At 35.5% G+C, this 18,126-nt stretch overlaps 1 pseudogene; it reads right to left on the bottom strand.

Annotated features, from left to right (window-relative positions):
* Positions 1–695: 695 nt before the first annotated feature.
* LOC139035387 (U2 spliceosomal RNA) lies at positions 696–799 on the bottom strand (annotated as a pseudogene).
* Positions 800–18,126: the final 17,327 nt, after the last annotated feature.

The following is an 18,126-nucleotide window of genomic DNA, read 5'->3' as shown; positions in this document are numbered from 1 at the left end:
TCCCAGAGTTTACCCAAACTCACGTCCAAACTTCCTATTTTGCAGTCATCTATAATGAAAGGACATCTTTTTTGGGTGTTAGTTTTAAAAGGTCATGTAGGTCTTCATAGAACTGTTCAACTTCAGCTTCTTCAGCATTACTGGTTGGTGCATAGACTTGGATTACCGTGATATTGAATGGTTTGCCTTGGAAACGAACAGAAATCATTCTGTCGTTTTTGAGATTTCATCCAAGTACTGCATTTCGGACCCTTTTGTTGACAATGATGGCTACTCCATTTCTTCTAAGGGATTCCTGCCCACAGTAGTAGATATAATGGTCATCTGAGTTAAATTCATCCATTCCAGTGCATTTTAGTTCACTGATTCCTAGAATGTTGATGTTCACTCTTGCCATCTCCTGTATACTTATGGCTGATTCACATTGTTGTATGGAAGAAACCAACATAACATTGTAAAGCAATTACATTCCAATTAAAAATAAAATAAAATTTAGGAATTCCTGAAGTGAGTTGAAAGCAATCCTTGCAAATATTGTTATTGTTGGCAATTTTGAATAATGAGAAATTTAACCACTAAACCATAATTCTATTTTATTAGTTTATAAGGATGAGCAGAATATATTAGAATTTCCTTAATTTAGTATACTTTATCTAATTTAAAATACTAAAATATTCATTTACCATAATCATAGAATAGAATTGATTCTTCCTTAATATGTAAACTTGTTAAGCACCTTTTGTTAAACTGATAAGAACAGATACTACACTTGATCTTAGCCAAAAGGCCGAGAAGTGATTTTTAAGCACCTTTTGTAACTCTCTAAATTATCCATATAACTGCTGCCAAATAATAAAAAGCAATTCTTTTTTGTACTCCCACCAATTGCAGGACAAAGAACAAAAATTCTCCAGCCTACTCATCTCCTGCTGGCTCAGGAATACAGATTAGGTTTTAATAGATATCTCCCAGGAAGGCTGCTTTATGCTAGCATCAGTCTGCTGAATCAGCTTCAAAATACACATTTTATCTAGCCCTTGAAATATGTATATCAGCTGTAGTGTATGAGTAATAATTTAACTTTCCAAAATAAATATCTTGAACATATCTCAATGCCACATTTTCTTCTTATTTTTCTTTCATGTTTATGATATAGCTACCAAAAACTAAGCTAGATCTCCTGTTCAAAATTTAGTATTGATTGTGATACATAAAACATACAAGACATCAATATCACAAACTAGAATAACAAATTTTAAGAAATTAGGCAAAAGATGTTAAGTAAAGCAAACCAAAGAGATTTCTAATCTAAGATAAATTTGGAAAACCCACTGAAAATAGGAATTCCTAGATAAGATCTAGAGAAGTTGTTTTCCAAAATTTCTGTTCATATGAACTTTGCTTAACCTTTATGTTGGCTTCTATTTTTTTTAAAGTATAATTGACTATCTGTGCTCTGGAATTGTTATTCAACTTATTAAGGTTAATATAAAAATAATTTAAAATAGCTTTCCATAAGATTTCAAGTCTTTTTTACAACAAATTATATTATTTAGAAATTTGGTTCAGTTCATTTCAGTCGCTCAGTCATGTCCAACTCTTTGCAACCCCATGGATTGCAGCATGCCAGGCCTCCCTGTCCATCACCAACTTCCAGAGTTTACTGAAACTCATGTCCATCGTGTCGGTGATGCCATCCAACCATCTCATCCTCTGCCGTTCCTTTCTCCTCCTGCCTTCAATCTTTCCCAGCATCAGGGTCTTTCCAAATGAGTCAGTTCTTCACATCAGGTGGCCAAAGTATTGGAGTTTCAGCTTCAGCATCAGTTCTTCCAATGAATATTCAGGACTGATTTCCTTTAGGATGGACTGGTTGGATCTCCTTGCAGTCCAAGGGACTCTCAAGAGTCTTCTCCAACACCACAGTTCAAAAGCATCAATTCTTTGGCACTCAGCTTTCTGTATAGTCCAACTCTCACATCCATACATGACCACTGGAAAAATCATAGCCTTGACTAGATGGACCTTTGTTAGCAAAGTAATGTCTCTGCTTTTTAATATGTTGTCTAGGTTGGTCATAACTTTTCTTCCAAGGAGGAAGCGTCTTTAAATTTCATGGCTGCACTTACCATCTGTAGTGATTTTGGAGTCCCCAAAAAATAAAGTCTGCCACTGTTTCCCCATCTATTTGCCATGAAACGATGGGACCAGATACTATGATCTTAATTTTCTGAATGTTGAGCTTTAAACCAACTTTTTCACTCTCCTCTTTCACTGTCATCAAGAGGCTCTTTAGTTCTTCACTTTCTGCCATAAGGGTGGTGTCATCTGCATATCTGAGGTTATTGATATTTCTCCTGGAAATCTTGAGTCCAGCTTGTGCTTCTTCGAGCCCAGCGTTTCTCATGATGTACTGTGCATATAAGTTAAATAAGCAAGGTGATAATATACAGCCTTGACGTATTCCTTTCCTTATTTAGAACCAGTCTGTTTTTCCATGTTCAGTTCTAACTGTTGCTCCCTGACCTGCATATAGATTTCTCAAGAGGCAGGTCAGGTGGTCTGGTATTCCCATCTCTTTTAGAATTTTCCAGTTTGTGGTGATCCACATAGTCAAAGGCTTTGGCATAGTCAATAAAGCAGAAAAACATGTTTTTCTGGAACTCTTTTGCTTTTTTGATGATCCAGTAAATGTTGGCAATTTGATCTCTTGTTCCTCTGCCTTTTCTAAAACCAGCTTGAACATCTGGAAGTTCATGGTTTATGTATTGTTGAAGCCTGCCTTAGAAAATTTTGAACACTTTACTTGTGTGTGAGATGAGTGCAATCATGCGCTGGTTTGAGCATTCTTTGGCATTGCCTTTCTTTGGCATTGGAATGAAAACTGACATTTTCCAGTCCCATGGCCACTGCTGCATTTTCCAAATTTGCTGACATATTGAGTACAGCACTTTCACAGCATCATCTTTTAGGATTTGAAGAGCTCAACTAGAAATTTGAGCTACATTTGGAAATTTGGTTACATTTAACCAACACCTTTCCTTATTTTCAAGTCAATCACTTAAACATTCTCCTGTATTTTAAACTATATTGAATAAATACTGATAATATTTGGTACTTTTTCAATTCATTGTAAGAAAAGCTGGTACCAAAATCTTTGTCTCCTGATTTCAAGTTTAGTTTTATCTAATTCTTGGATAACTTCTTTCAATTTCATATTTTGTATAAACCTATAAAATCTGCTTTTGTTAATTAACAAAAAGACACAGTGCTGATAAGCTATGCTTTTAAAATTAAAGATGGTTAGAAATTTGGCTGTATAAAATTCTATATGTAAGAATGGAATACTCTATCTGACTCTCACCCTGAGGATCTGAGTCACTGTGAAAGTGAAAGTAGCTCAGTCATGTCAGACTCTTTGCAACCCTGTGGACTATACAGTCCATGGAATTCTCCAACCAGAATACTGGAGAGGGTAGCCTTTCCCTTCTCCAGGGGATCTTCCCAACCCAGGGAATGAACCCAGGTCTCCTGAATGACAGGTGGATTCTTACTAGCTGAGCCACAGTGGAAGCCCAAGAATACTGAAGTGGGTAGCCTATCGCTTCTCCTGAAGGAATCAAACCCAGGATTTCTTCCTGACCCAGGAATCAAACTGGGGCCTCCTGCATTGCAGGTAGATTCTTCACCATCTGAGCTAAGGAGTCACTTTGAGAGATACTCAATTTCTAAACCATGTTTAGAGATTCAGAAAGGGATTTCAGGACACAATATTACACAACTTTGTAATTTTCTACTGAGTCTGTTCCTCAGTCAAGGTCTGATGGTAACCTTTTTTACACATCAGGGTCTTGCTTTGAAACTATCAAAATATGGCTTTGTATAAATTTTACCTGGACTTGACCCTTCTGCCAAATCCTACTAGATAGTATCTTCATTTGTAAGATGGAAGATGAAAGGCATGCCATGATTCCTCTGAAAGGTATTTTTAGAGGAATTTCTCTGATATTTCTACCACTTAATTCAGACCTTGAACAATCTCAATGATATTTAAATTTGATCATGTTCTGAATTATTAATTTGTTTCTGGGAACACTACAATACTTATTATTTAGATTATATCCAATGAAACCATGGTCATGCTAAAATAAGTTTTTCATAACAAATTTAACAAATTCATTTAGCAAATGCCATTTAACATGTATTTGAACATACTGAAAGCACAATTTTATATACCACAGATAATTTAAATGGTAATTTCATAAAATTTTCCTGGTACAAAGAAACATAATTTGTGAATATAAATGTGATATATGATAAAGCTATTAAGATAATGTTCTATAAAAGCAATTTTAATTCTGTCCTTAAAAATAGCAAAGTAATAATAGCTTAAGAATCAAAAAAGAAGATAATTAAATACAAATTACTATCAAATCATGGAAGTTACTCATGGGAGAAAAACTGACAAACAGATATACAGTCTCATTAATTTATTCATTTTTTTAACTCTAAATAAGGCATGCTGTGCTGTACCTAGTCACTCAGTTGTGTCTGACTCTTCGACCCCATGGACTGTAGGTCCATCAGGCTCCTCTGTCCTTGGAATACCCCAGGCGAGAATACTGGAGTGGGTTGCAACACCCTCCTCCAGGTGGTCTTCCTGGTCCAGGAATCAAACCAGGGTCTCCTGCATTGCAGGCATATTCTTTAACAGCTAAGCTACCAGCCAAGCCCAAAGAAGGCATAACTAAGCCTAAACCCTTTAGCATAATATTTTCAAAAAATTACTTTTTTTAGTCATTGCATACTGCAAATTAGTGAAAACCAGTGTGATAATAAATTAAAATCTTTGTTCATTTTGATTTAATACTACCATCAGTTATTGAGTTTAAAAATGACCTTAATTGGAAAAATAATGTGAAAGTCACTCAGTTGTGTATGACTCTTTGTGACCTCATAGAATTTTCCAGTCGATGGAATTCTCCAGGCCAGAATACTGTAGTAGGTAGCCTTTCCCTTCTCCAGAGGATCTTCCCAACCCAGGTCTCCCACATTGCAGGCAGATTCTTTACTAGCTGAGCCACAAGGGATGCCCAAGAATACTGGAGTGGGTAGTATATCCCTTCTCCAGATCTTCTCCACCAAGGAATCGAACTGGGGTCTCCTGCATTGCAGGTGGATTCTTTACCAACTGAGCTATCAGGCAAGCCCAAAAAATAATGTAACATCCCAATAATAATAGAAAACCATAAATAAGAATATTTCCATTTTTTCCAGTGGTGAAATAAATCCACGAAAATTACTAAAGCACAATAGTGAGATAAAATAACTACTTTTCGTACACATTTAATACAACATTGCCAGATATTTGAGAGGCTGTCATTTTGTACTATTCAGTGTTCCAAAGTGTTATCTTCTGTGTTAGAGCCATGAAAGTTACTCTGATACTGGAGTTGTCAGGAATGGACTGAAGTTGAAGAATCCAGGCTACCACTCTCTTTTCTTGTTGGAACTGGAACATATTGTGACTCTCTGCTCATAGAATATCCCTCATCCTTTTGTATAAAACTGGAAGGATGTTTCCAAAAGTACTCTCTACAATGCCATATAAACTACAGACATCTTTCAGGATACTCTAGGAGTCTGCAAAGGCACAGCTGTAACTGCTGAGGATAAATCTTGGATAAAGATTTATACTTGGTTCCCTGTGTTACACTTCCCACTAACCTTAGGGAAATGAGTTAATTGTATTTAAGCCTCCTACGTGATTCAATATTAGTGTTAAAACAAGATGATCCTCCTAAGAGAGAAAGGAACACATAGCTGATGGAACAAAAGCATCTGCCTTTGCTTCTCTTGGTTTTGAATTTATGCTCAAGGCATTTTCATTAAAGCTAGAGAAACATTAGTAGGCATCATTTTTTTAGGGGTTTTCTAGGGGGCATTTTAAAATTTTTAAATTTTCATGCTATACCAAGTGCCTGGTTTTTTTATATTATTTTATAGCATCTGACATTTTTTTCTTTTAATTTCAATTTGATTTTTGTTAAAAACACCTTACATGACACAGTTTTTATTCAAACACTTACCTTAATAAGGGTCATCATTTCCTATTTCAGCTGACTCTCAATACCATGTAGTTTATCAGACAAGATTGTGTCTTGCACATTACTTCCCTAGAGCAAGACAACCCTGTAATATCCCTTAGCCATCAATTAGATCTGAAACAAAGTCTGGTACAGTATTAATGGCTTCAGAATCTAGATACTCTGAGTGAAAAAGAATCTAAAAGATTTTTCAACTAGAATTTAATTCTGAAAAAAAAAAGAAGATTCTTATATTTAAATAGATTTTAAAAAGATAAACAGGCTGAGAAGAATAGGACTAGAATTTATATTTTAGATACTCATATATTAGACATGCTTACATACTTAGTTCAAAATTATAAAAATAATTATTTAAAAACTGATGTCCTCATGTAATGTGTTTAGAATAATGTATTTAATGCATTTAGTAGGAACTCTGAAAATAAGATGTTGATTAAAAATTTTTAAAGAAACGATGGATAAAAAAAGAGAACAGAATGTGAGTCAAACCAAAATACATTAAATTTCCCAAAGAAGGAACTGTAGTTAGATACCTTACCCTCGTGCATCAAATTTCCCAGCTCCTTTCTGATTACTGATTTAGTTTGCAAATCATTACTCAAAAGACCTTGACTGAACCATGATGATATTACAGAAAAGAATAAAAATACTATGTAATGAATATTTTCTGATGGCATTTAGTATTTTGAATGTCTTATATACTTTCTAGAAACTACAATCATTGTATGAGGCCGAGAAAGAGCATATGCCATGGTTGTGAAGTAGGAAGAAACTTTGCATAATCGTAGAATAAAGAAAATGCCTTAAGTGGCTTGGGCACAGAAAAGAAACATGTGTGCGTCAGAGGATGAGGTTAAACATGCTGCTGCTGCTGCTGCTAAGTCGCGTCAGTCGTGTCCGACTCTGTGCAACCCCATAGACAGCAGCCCACCAGGCTCCCCCGTCCCTGGGATTCTCCAGGCAAGAACACTGGGGTAGGTTGCCATTTCCTTCTCCAACGCATGAAAGTGAAAAGTCAAAGTGACGTTGCTCAGTAGTGTCTGACTCTTGGCGACCCCATGGACCCCCATCGGAGGACCAGGCTCCTCCGTCCATGGGATTTCCCAGGCAAGAGTACTGGAGTGGGGTGCCATTGCCTTCTCCACTTAAACAGGCAAACAGGACCAAATAATATAAGACTGTATAATACATGTAAATAACTTAGAACTTTATCCAAAAACTATGAGTTACCATTTGGAGAGTTTTATAGTTGCATGAAATTTTTCAGATTATGTCTGTTTAAAACAGAACTCTAACTGAAATGTGCAGGAAAAAGTTGGTAGGAACAGATGAAATTGCTAAAATATAATTTAATGTTTCAGGTAAGTCATATATTGCATGGAGAAATGATGGTATTAGTAAACAAAAAAAATTGATGGGCCTAAGGTATATTTGGGCAGCATATAAATTCTTTAGGATACTCTATATCATTATTGCTTGCTTTACTTGTCTTTATTTCCCCTACAAAATTAGATTTTACTCATCTTTCAATACCTAATTCCTAGCATGTAGCTTCTAATTAATAATTTAAGCCAAGTCATGGAGCAATAGCTAGAGAGTCACAGTAGTGTGAACACAATGCCACTGACAAAACCAACTGGCTAATTTAGGTAGTGACTGCAATGAAACCTGGTCATGTATATAAGGCCTCAAGGTTATTGGAATTAGTATTTTCACTGAATGTGTCTTTTCTCACATAAACTTTGAATTTTAGTAAGTGAAAAAAATCTTAGCTGTTGCTCAGTCACTGAGTTGTGTCTGACTCTTTGGGACCCCATGAACTGCAGCACGCCAGGCTACCCTGTCCTTGACTGTCTCCTGGAGTTTGCTCAAACTCATGTCCATTGAGTTGGTGATGACATCCAACCATCTCATCCTCTGTTGCCCCCTTTTCCTTCCGCCCTCAATCTTTCCCATCATCAGAGTCTTTTCCAATGCATCAGATCTTCACATCAGGTGGCCAAAGTATTGGAGTTTCAGCATCAGTCCTTCCATTGAATATTTAGGGTTGATTTCCTTTAGGATTGACCAGTTTGATCTCCTTGCTCTTCAAGGGACTCTCAAGTGTCTTCCCCAGCAGCACAATTTGAAAAGATCAATTCTTCAGAGCATATCCTTCTTGATGGTCCAACTCTCACATCCATACATGACTACTGGAAAAACCAAAGCTTTGACTATACTGATCTTTGTAGGCAAAGTGATGTCTCTGGTTTTTAATACACTAGGTTTATCACAGTGATTGTTCCAAGCAGCAAGTGTCTTTTAGTTTCATGGCTACAGTCACCATCCACAGAGATTTTGGAGCATGATTTCAGTTTTTTGAATGTTGAGTTTCAAGTCAGCTCTTTCACTCTCCTCTTTCACCTTCACCAAGAGGCTCTTTAGTTACTCTGCTTTCTGCCATTAGAGTGATATCATCTGCATATCTGAGGTTGTTGAAATTTCTCCTGGCAATCTTGATTCCAGCTTGTGCTTCATACAGCATGGTATTTTGCATGATGTACTCTACATATGAGTTATACAAGCAGGGTGACAATATACAGCCTTGACATACTCCTCTCCCAATTTTGAACCAGTCTGTTGTTCCATGTCTGGTTCTTACTATTGATACTTGTAGAAGAAAATCTACTATCCCTAAATCTATCGAGGCTGAGTTTGGACTACAGCAGAGAGAGTGGTGAGCCCAAAATAACTTCTATACTAAACTCGGCACAACTTATTTATAAACAATTAGATAAAAAGTCAATTATTTTTAACATAAAAACCTGAATATTAAGAAAAAACTTAGGATGGTAAATGGATTTAAAAATATTTCTTCCAATTCTTCAGATATATTATTCAACTAATTTAGCACATTACAAGCTATTCTAATCAGTTTTCATATCATCATGAGAAAATTTCATTAGAAATGGCATTACTGAAAAATACTATTAGTAAAAACATAAACACAAATTTCACCAATAAAAATACACCATGATTAAAACTTTTTAAGTTTTCCCCAGTTCCATAACTTTGGTTAAAATCCTAACATAACTAAAAAGGCATTTGAGCAGCTACATATAAACAGGCATTCAAATTAGTTCTACCGAGATATGAATTCCACCTCTGCAACTGAGAAGTGAAATGAGTTTATTCTGAAAGTTGAAATTAATTCATTAGCTTTTCAGATTCATACCTAGGTATTTATGAAAAAGAATTTTAATAAGACAAAAGCAGAAGTTCATTTTGTTGAATTTAAGTGCTAAATATACCATTAAGAATCACTGTTAATTTTCCTTTTTTAGAAAACAAATTGTGAACTGCCTCTAAAAATCGTATCATTATTCTTAATCTTTTGAGGGATAGTAACTGATTGAATCTAATTCAACATTTTTTTTTTTGAAGGTTTGCTGTTGGTCTGGCTATGTTCATTTTAGCCAGTGGAAGATTCTTGTTCTTTTGGAGTTCACAGTTCAGTGGAAGGCAATATGTAAACTAATAACTATACACATATATATGTGTGTGTGTGTGTGTGTGTGTGTGTGTGTATCTCTCAAAGAAACAATAGAAATGCATATGATGTGGCATGCCTCCACTCTTAATGACCCCAGAAATCATGTAAAATTTGCTGCAGAAGCCTAGATATTTAGTTATTATAAAAGGGAATTCATCCAAAATAAAAACTACCTCCTATAAAAACTATAGTCTTTTCAATTCTATCACACAGTAACAAAACCGCTCAAAGTCCATCATGACCAAGTCACACTTTTTCTATCCCTAATCAGGCTTTCTGTTCCATGCTTACAAAACAAGAATGGCACAATTTCAATCTCCCACTGGTACAGCAGAATGTAGTAAATACATAAAAGAAAGGAATGATATGACAGTAATTTTATGTTTTACCTGTGAATCTGGAAAAACTGATACATCCGCAGGTATCAAATCTGACTGAAACATCAGTGTATCTTATTGTATTAAACTGAGGTGGATGTGTATTATGTGGGGCCTAATGAAATCACCCAAAGCTGTTTATGGTCTCATAACAGTGCTAGGACTTAGTAGTTACTAACTACATTCTCCTAAAAATGTCATTTCTTCTTGCTTTGAATTGACTGAATCATGTCCTGGTATCAAGCCTTCAAAAATGGATAGGTTGCTATTTGCTAAGTTGTTTTAAGGCTTAAAATATGCACACAGATATAGAAATATCTGTGTGAGCCAGTCAGGATGGCTGCTATCCAAAAGTCTACAAGCAATAAATGCTGGAGAGGGTGTGGAGAAAAGGGAACCCTCTTACACTGTTGGTGGGAATGCAAATTAGTACAGCCACTATGGAAAACAGTGTGGAGATTTCTTAAAAAGCTGGAAATAGAACTGCCATATGACCCAGCAATCCCACTTCTGGGCATACACACCAAGGAAACCAGATCTGAAAGAGCCACATGCACCCCAATGTTCATCGCAGCACTGTTTATAATAGCCAGGACATGGAAGCAACCCAGATGCCCATCAGCAGACGAATGGATGAGGAAGCTGTGGTACATATACACCATGGAATACTACTCAGCCATTAAAAAGAATTCATTTGAATCAGTTCTAATGAGATGGATGAAACTGGAGCCCATTATACAGAGCGAAGTAAGCCAGAAAGATAAAGACCATTACAGTATACTAACACATATATATGGACTTTAGAAAGATGGTAACGATAACCCTATATGCAAAACAGAAAAAGAGACTCAGATGTATGGAACAGACTTGTGGACTCTGGGAGAAGGAGAGGGTGGGATGTTTCAGGAGAACAGCATTGAAACATGTGTATTATCTAGGGTGAAACGGATAACCAGCTCAGGTTGGGTACATGAGACAAGTGCTCGGGCCTGGTGCACTGGGAAGTCCCAGAGGGATCGGGTGGAGAGGGAGGTGGGAGGGGGGACTGGGATGGGGAATACATGTAAATCCATGGCTAATTCATATCAATGTATAACAAAAACTACTGTAATGATGTAAAGTAATTAGCCTCCAACTAATAAAAATTTTAAAAAAAAAAAATATCTGTGTGCATATTTACATATATTTATATATGGTAGAGATTTAAAGATTTTGATGTGGAATCTATGAATAGTCAAGCATGATATAATGAAAACCCTACCTCATAATTTGCTTTCTGATTTTGGTTCATATTTTTTTTTTACCTATGGCAAAACAATATCTCTAGAGGAGATTATATATAATAAGGGTATATGTAATGTAAGGTAGTCTACTGATATTATATGTTTTGTTTTGTGCCCTAAATTTAAATACTTTTTAAAATACTCAAGTAACATTTGTCCAATAGTTCTTTCTTTGATTCTTGCATGAAAATAAGGTGTTTCTTATGGGACTGTACAGTGAGCAGAAACTAAAAAAAAGAAAGATAGGTGAGCCTATGGATTGAGTGAAGTACCCATTATTGTGCTGTGGATAAAGCTGCATAATAAAAGTAAAATGCCAGGGAGGCTTTGGAGAATAACATTATTATTGAATATGAAAGAGAAAAATCAAGCTTAGTAATTGAGAATTATTTCCAGAGCTTTAGGAAGTAGCCATCATGCAAATGTCAGTCATTTTTATTGTTTACAAATGCTTTATTTAAAACTGCCTTAATTATCTTCATGTCCATTACTGATTAATTTTAAACTTATGAATATTTTATATTTGTCAATCTGACTTTGGCCTGACAAATTATGTATATATTTGTATATATTTATATAGCATATAATACAACATAAAATGTATATATATTTAGAAATACATATATTTCAGATTGGGCTTCTGAGGCGGCACTAGTGGTAAAGAACCTCCCTCCCTGTCAATGCAGGAGACTTAGAGACATAGGTTCGATCCCTGGGTTGGGAAGATCCCCTGGAGGAGGCGATGGCAACCCACTCCAGTGTTCTTGCCTAAAGAATCCCAAGGACAGAGGAGCCTGTCAGGTGGAGTTCAGTCCATAGTGTCCCACAGAGTTAGACATGATTGAAGTGACTTAGCACACACACAGGCATATTTCAGATTTGTGGCTTTTATTTTCTTCTGTTGATTTTATTTTCCTCCTTAGAAGGAAGGAAACTTGATCAGGTTTAGCTGAATTGTTGGCGTTTCATCAAAGAATATTGATGTGCATTTTTTATTTGAAAAACTGCAACTCTTCCCTTCCTCATTCAGAATTCCATAAACACTCCACAAAAGCAATGGAAGGCTGAAGTTTGTCATTGTTACTAGATCTCTCTGACTCTGCACCTTGGCACTTTGGCTCTCAAGTGTTATCAAATCAATACAATCTAATCCAAATACATCAATAACAAGATCAGGGTTATAGATAACTTGGAACTATGCATTGCCAGATAACAGGTATTATTTATTTCAGAATGCTGAAGTGTATAGCATGTGTTTGTACAATGCTATTGATATATATGCAGAGTTGATTTGTGTCATATAAAATAATTTTCCAAGTAGGCTTCCAAAATTAAAATATATATACACTTTGAATGATTAAAGGTTTATTTTTTGACTTCCTGTGGTTCAGAATGTAACCTAATTACACTAACTGGCATGAATAAAAAGTATTTTATTTTCTTAAAGTAACTAATTATGTAAACACTAAGAATGACCTAAAATATAATTCACTGCCACATTTTTGAAGCCAAACATATTACTGTTTAAAATTATTTAAACAATATTATTTAATAATTATTTATTATAATAATCAGTTCAGTTCAGTTGCTCAGTCGTGTCCGACTCTTTGCAACCCTATGGACTGCAGCACGCCAGGCATCCCTGTCCATCACCAACTCCTGGAGTTTACTTAAACTCATGTCCATTGAGTCAGTGATTCCATCCAGCCATCTCATCCTCTATAGTCCTGTGCTCCTCCCACCTTCGATCTTTCCCAGCATCAGGATGTTTTCAAATGAGTCAGTTCTTCACATCAGGTGGCCAAAGTACATATTTTTATTTTAGGTAACTAGTTTTAAAAACAGACAATCATAGATATAAATGATAGCCATCTCTATTATTTAAAAAATTATATCTATCATTCCATATATTATATCATACATATAATATATACGTACACGTTTTTCTCTCTAAATAGTCTCAAGGAGCTATACAAATTTTTGTAATTTTTTCTAAAATTCAGCAGTGAAATGTGTACATTCTTCTATGTCAATAAATATGTTTTTAAAGTACCTTAAAGCCCGTAAAATATTCTCCCTGGAGAAGTGAAATAAGAGCCTGATTGCAAAAAATTTTAACCATAGTGTAGAAATGAACTGCAGTAATTCCTTCCTTCCACTAGCTTCTTCCTTTCTTCCATATGCTTTTCCACTTTTGTACTTTATTATTTATAAAAACCTAAGCCTAGCATGAAATTCAAAAGGAAAGAAAGGGTAAGCAGTCAAAGATCTGCCTCAATTCTTTCCTTAGCCCTCTGTTCTCTTTGGCAGTGGTTGGCACTTTTCCAAGTTTCTGTCTTATGCTTTCTGAAATACTATAAGCAGTCACGGGCATCTACATAAAAGGAAAACAATTTCTCTTATTTGGGAAGGATTGCATAGAAACTAAGAGTATGGATTATAGAACAAGATTGGCTGGATTTAAAGTCAAGATCTGCCACTTTTTAGCTCTTTAAACTTCGGATTATTTACATAACATTATGGGCAATATTTTTTTAGTCTATAATTAGAATATTATTGATGCAATTATATAGGGGAAGAAGTATAGAAGTTTGTTAGATAATATATAAGTATATTATTTTCTAAATTTTATGATTCCTTAGTTTTTACTGGAATTTTAGAAGTTTAAATTTCATACTTTTTACTTATCTTAAAAATATTCAGTGTTGAATCTATTTTCTATTTACAATTTCATATTATTTTTAAAGGCTCCTCAAATTGCATGAACTTCTGAACCCATAGTTCTTGATTTGTCCCTGACTATATGGTGTTCAAGCTCTTAACTCTATGCACTGGCACCCAACCCATAGATGCACATATTTAGCTTCTCCAAATAGTCTACATTTTCTGTAGGGACATTTCACTCTCCCATAGGCATAGAACAAAGAAAGCAATCTGTAAAACTATATGCTTCTCAGAATTTTGCCTCGCATTTTTCTTTTACCCAGATTCTGAAAATTATTTTTTGTGGTTAAAGTCTGATTATCTGTCACTGCTTTCCCCTGACATTTGCTACAAAATGAATTCTTTATCTTGCTTTAGCTTGGTGCTATGTCCTTCTATAGAAAGAAGGCATGAAATCTGAGGAGCTAAACAGTATGCAAATCTTGACTAGAAATCTAGGAAGAACTCAGAATAAATTTGTTAAAATAAGAAACTAACTTTAACATGGAAAATACTCCACCTAAAATACATAAGACTCACTAACATACAGTTGTTTGGCAATCAGATTACTTAGTTGTTCTCAAAACTAGCTGGGTATCAGAAACAAACTTTTTTAAAATATTAACTCTGTAAAATACTTCTTTTGCCTTAATCTATTGGACCAGAGTGGTTGGAGGTCTAAGATCTGATTTTTTTTAAAGTTTCCTGAAGTGAGACAGATGCAGATTGCTCCAATGTATGTCCTATAAATGCTAACCTAGGAGTTCCTTATCTATAACACAGAGCACTGAATCTCTAGGATTAACCCCTTAGTCGTCCAACTATTTTCTATGATCTGACTTTGTCATTATTGGGACCATAAGGCTCTTGCTTGACTTAAGGGTTAGATGACTTTATTTGTTTTAAACTTCCTCTTCTCAACTCTTCTTTTAAAAATATTTTGAGAAGCTACTATTACTAGAAACTGTGCAAGAAGATTTTTATCATATTTTCCTTAAATCCTACTTCAACTCTGTTAGAGCTTAAATTGTACCTGAAAAGGGTATGTTGAAATTCTAAGCCCCAGCATCTTACAATGTGGCCTTGTTAGGAACTCAAACTGTTGCAAGCAGGTGGCACTAGTGGAAAAGAAGCCACCTGCCAATGCAGGCGACATAAGAGACATGGGTTCCATCCCTGGGTCAGGACGATCCCAAGGGGGCGGGCATGGCAACCCCGGATTCTTGCCTGGAGAATCCCATGGACAGACGAGCCTGGAGGCTATCGTCCACGAGGTCACAGAGAATCAGGCATGACTGAAGCGACTTAACACACACACAAGATGGAGACATACTGACGTAGGATGGTGGGCCCTTAATTCAGGGTGACTGTATCTTCATAGAAAGCACAGAGGAAACACAGAGAGAGGCACACAGGGAAAGTGAGTGTTCAGGTACACAGAGGTACGAAAGGGGAAATGGATGTATCAACAGAGACATAGATTGGAACGACCCACCCACAAGTCAAAGAACACCTAGGATTGCTGCAAACCACCAGAAGCTAGGAGAGAGGCGAGGAAAAATTCTCCCCAGTTTGTTTCAGAGAAAGAATGACACTACTGACACCTTGATTTCACCCTTCTAGCCTGCAGAACTGTAAGACAATGGAAGTCTGTTGTGTCAAGCCATTCAGTTTGTGGTACTTTGTTACAGCAGCCCTAGGAAACGAATACAAACTTGGTGAGAGAGACTGCCATTTTCATTTTACCAATGAAAAACAGACAGAAAGTTTAAGTAAATAATCCAAGTTTACTATATAAATGGTAAATAGTATTTTCTGAAGCTAAATCCAGTGTTCTTACCACTATATTTCTTATCATTTAAATTTTTTAAAGTGTTTATACAATTCTTGTATTCTACTGTGCTGAAATATGCTAAAAGAGATATTCTATAAACATTGTTGAGTGGAATCTTAGATGTAGCCTTCTCTCAAGAATAAGTAGCATTAGAGTTCCTTTTTTTATATAAGAGGAATAAAGAAAGTACTGACATTCTCTGGTGTCTCTAACTGTATGCCATATGTTGAACTCTGTCAACCCAATTCACCCCTCTGCCCTTTCTGACACCCCCTGCAATCAATGAGAATGCTAAAATTAAATCAGACTATATGTGCTGGAAGAATCATAAAAGCTGTATAATCCAAATACTCTAGCTAATGACTGAACACATGAAAAGCACAGTAGAACTCTATTTATAAAAATCAATACTCATCCTCATTTGCAGAGGCAACCTTTAATGTCTTTTCTGTTAACGTTAGTTTTGAGGAAATGTTTTATATGCATCATTTTTAGAAATGCTCTTCAGCTGCAGGTTTGGAATAGAAATCAAAACATTTTGGGATTGTTTTGCTATGTATGAATGCAGATATGAAACAATACTTAGAAAAAATGAAAGTATATATTTTAACAAAATGAGTTTCAGAGAACATTTTATTTCTTTAGGTTCACGCAATGAAACTCATAAAATAGACACCCCTAAAGTAGCACTATCTTGAAGCTTCAAAGAGTGTATACTGATGTCAACAATGTTATAATAAGGTGTCCATAATGCTTAACAAAATCAAAGATGGCAATATTAGAATATTCCTGATTTTATATATTTTGACTTCCCTGGTGGCTCAACTGGTAAAGAATCTGCCTGCAATGCAGGTGACCCAGGTGCAACCCCTGGGTCAGGAAGATCCCCTGGACAAGGGAATGACAACCCACTCCAGTATTCTTGCTTGGAAAATTCCGTGGTAGGGCAGCCTGATGGGCTCCTGTTCATTGGATCGCAAACTGTCAGACACAACTGAATGACAACAACAACAACAAATCTTCAGTAGTTGACAGAGTAGATTGGACATATAGTCTAGCAGTATTAGTTATTTGTATTCTGGACAGTTCATTGAATATTGAATGTTTCCTAAAATAACATGAATACATTTCATGCCTTGATCACATATCATCTCCTGAAAGAAATAATATAATATCATGAATAATATGAATAATATAATCATCAAAGTGAAGTAATTAGCCTCCAACTAATAAAAATAAATGAAAAAAAAATAAAAAGAAAAAGAAAAAAGAAAAATTGTAATACAATTGCATCATTTTAATTTTATATTCTGCTATTAATGTATCTCTGAGATTTTTTAATAAAAAGTTTGTATCTTCTAAATTAAATCTTATCAATTTACCTTTAATGCATTCTAAAATGAAAAATGCCAAATGAATAGAAAAACAGCAACTAAGTCTTCAAGTGCATATAGAAAGATTGGCTGGACTGAGGGAGACTTTAGAGGCCAACTGGGTTTACCAAATGCAAGATGCTAGGTTAAATTTTCAGCCTCATAGTCCTACCTTATTATTCACTGGAAGAATTATATTTAAATTAAGCTAACCCATTTAATACAGTCCACGGGGTCACAAAGAGTCGTACATGACTGAGTGACTGAACTGAACAGAACTGAACTGATCCCATTTAATGTTAAAACAAATGTGATAAATTGTATTCTTTTATTTGAGAGGAAAAAAAATAATGTAACATAATTAAATGTTATGACTTCATGGAATACGCTATAACTGTAGACCTGGTTCATAGTACATTGTCTAATGAAACAAAGATATTTTCTTCTTTTGAAGTTTTAATGCATGCATACTAACATATATCCTTGAAAGTTATATATCTTTTGTATTGCTTGTTTTCTGTTTTAGCAACATTTAATTATTATTTAGGTGACCTTTGTTTGTGCTAAGTGTTTATTTTCAAATGTTTTGAGCCTGCTCCAGTCCTTTATGGTCTAATCTAGCTGATGTAAATGTGTTTGCTTGTTCAGTTATGTCCAATTCTTTGTGACCCCATGGGCTGTAGCCTGCCAGGCTACTCTGTCCTTGCAATTTCCCAGGCAAGAATACTGGAGTGTGTTGCCATTTCCTCTTCCAGGGGATCTTCCTGACCAGGGATTGAGCCTGCATCTCTTGTGTCTTTGCATTTCAGGGGTATTCTTTATTCCTTTAGCCATCTGGGATGCCCCAGTGTAACATATTCCTAATTCAAAATTTGTTAAGTAACCTCAGGCCCAGTCGAGAATCACATTGATATCAG

This window comes from Odocoileus virginianus, chromosome 5, assembly GCF_023699985.2.
Source record: "Odocoileus virginianus isolate 20LAN1187 ecotype Illinois chromosome 5, Ovbor_1.2, whole genome shotgun sequence".
NCBI classification, from domain to species: domain Eukaryota; kingdom Metazoa; phylum Chordata; class Mammalia; order Artiodactyla; family Cervidae; genus Odocoileus; species Odocoileus virginianus.
This window is presented reverse-complemented; position numbering and strand designations above follow the sequence as displayed.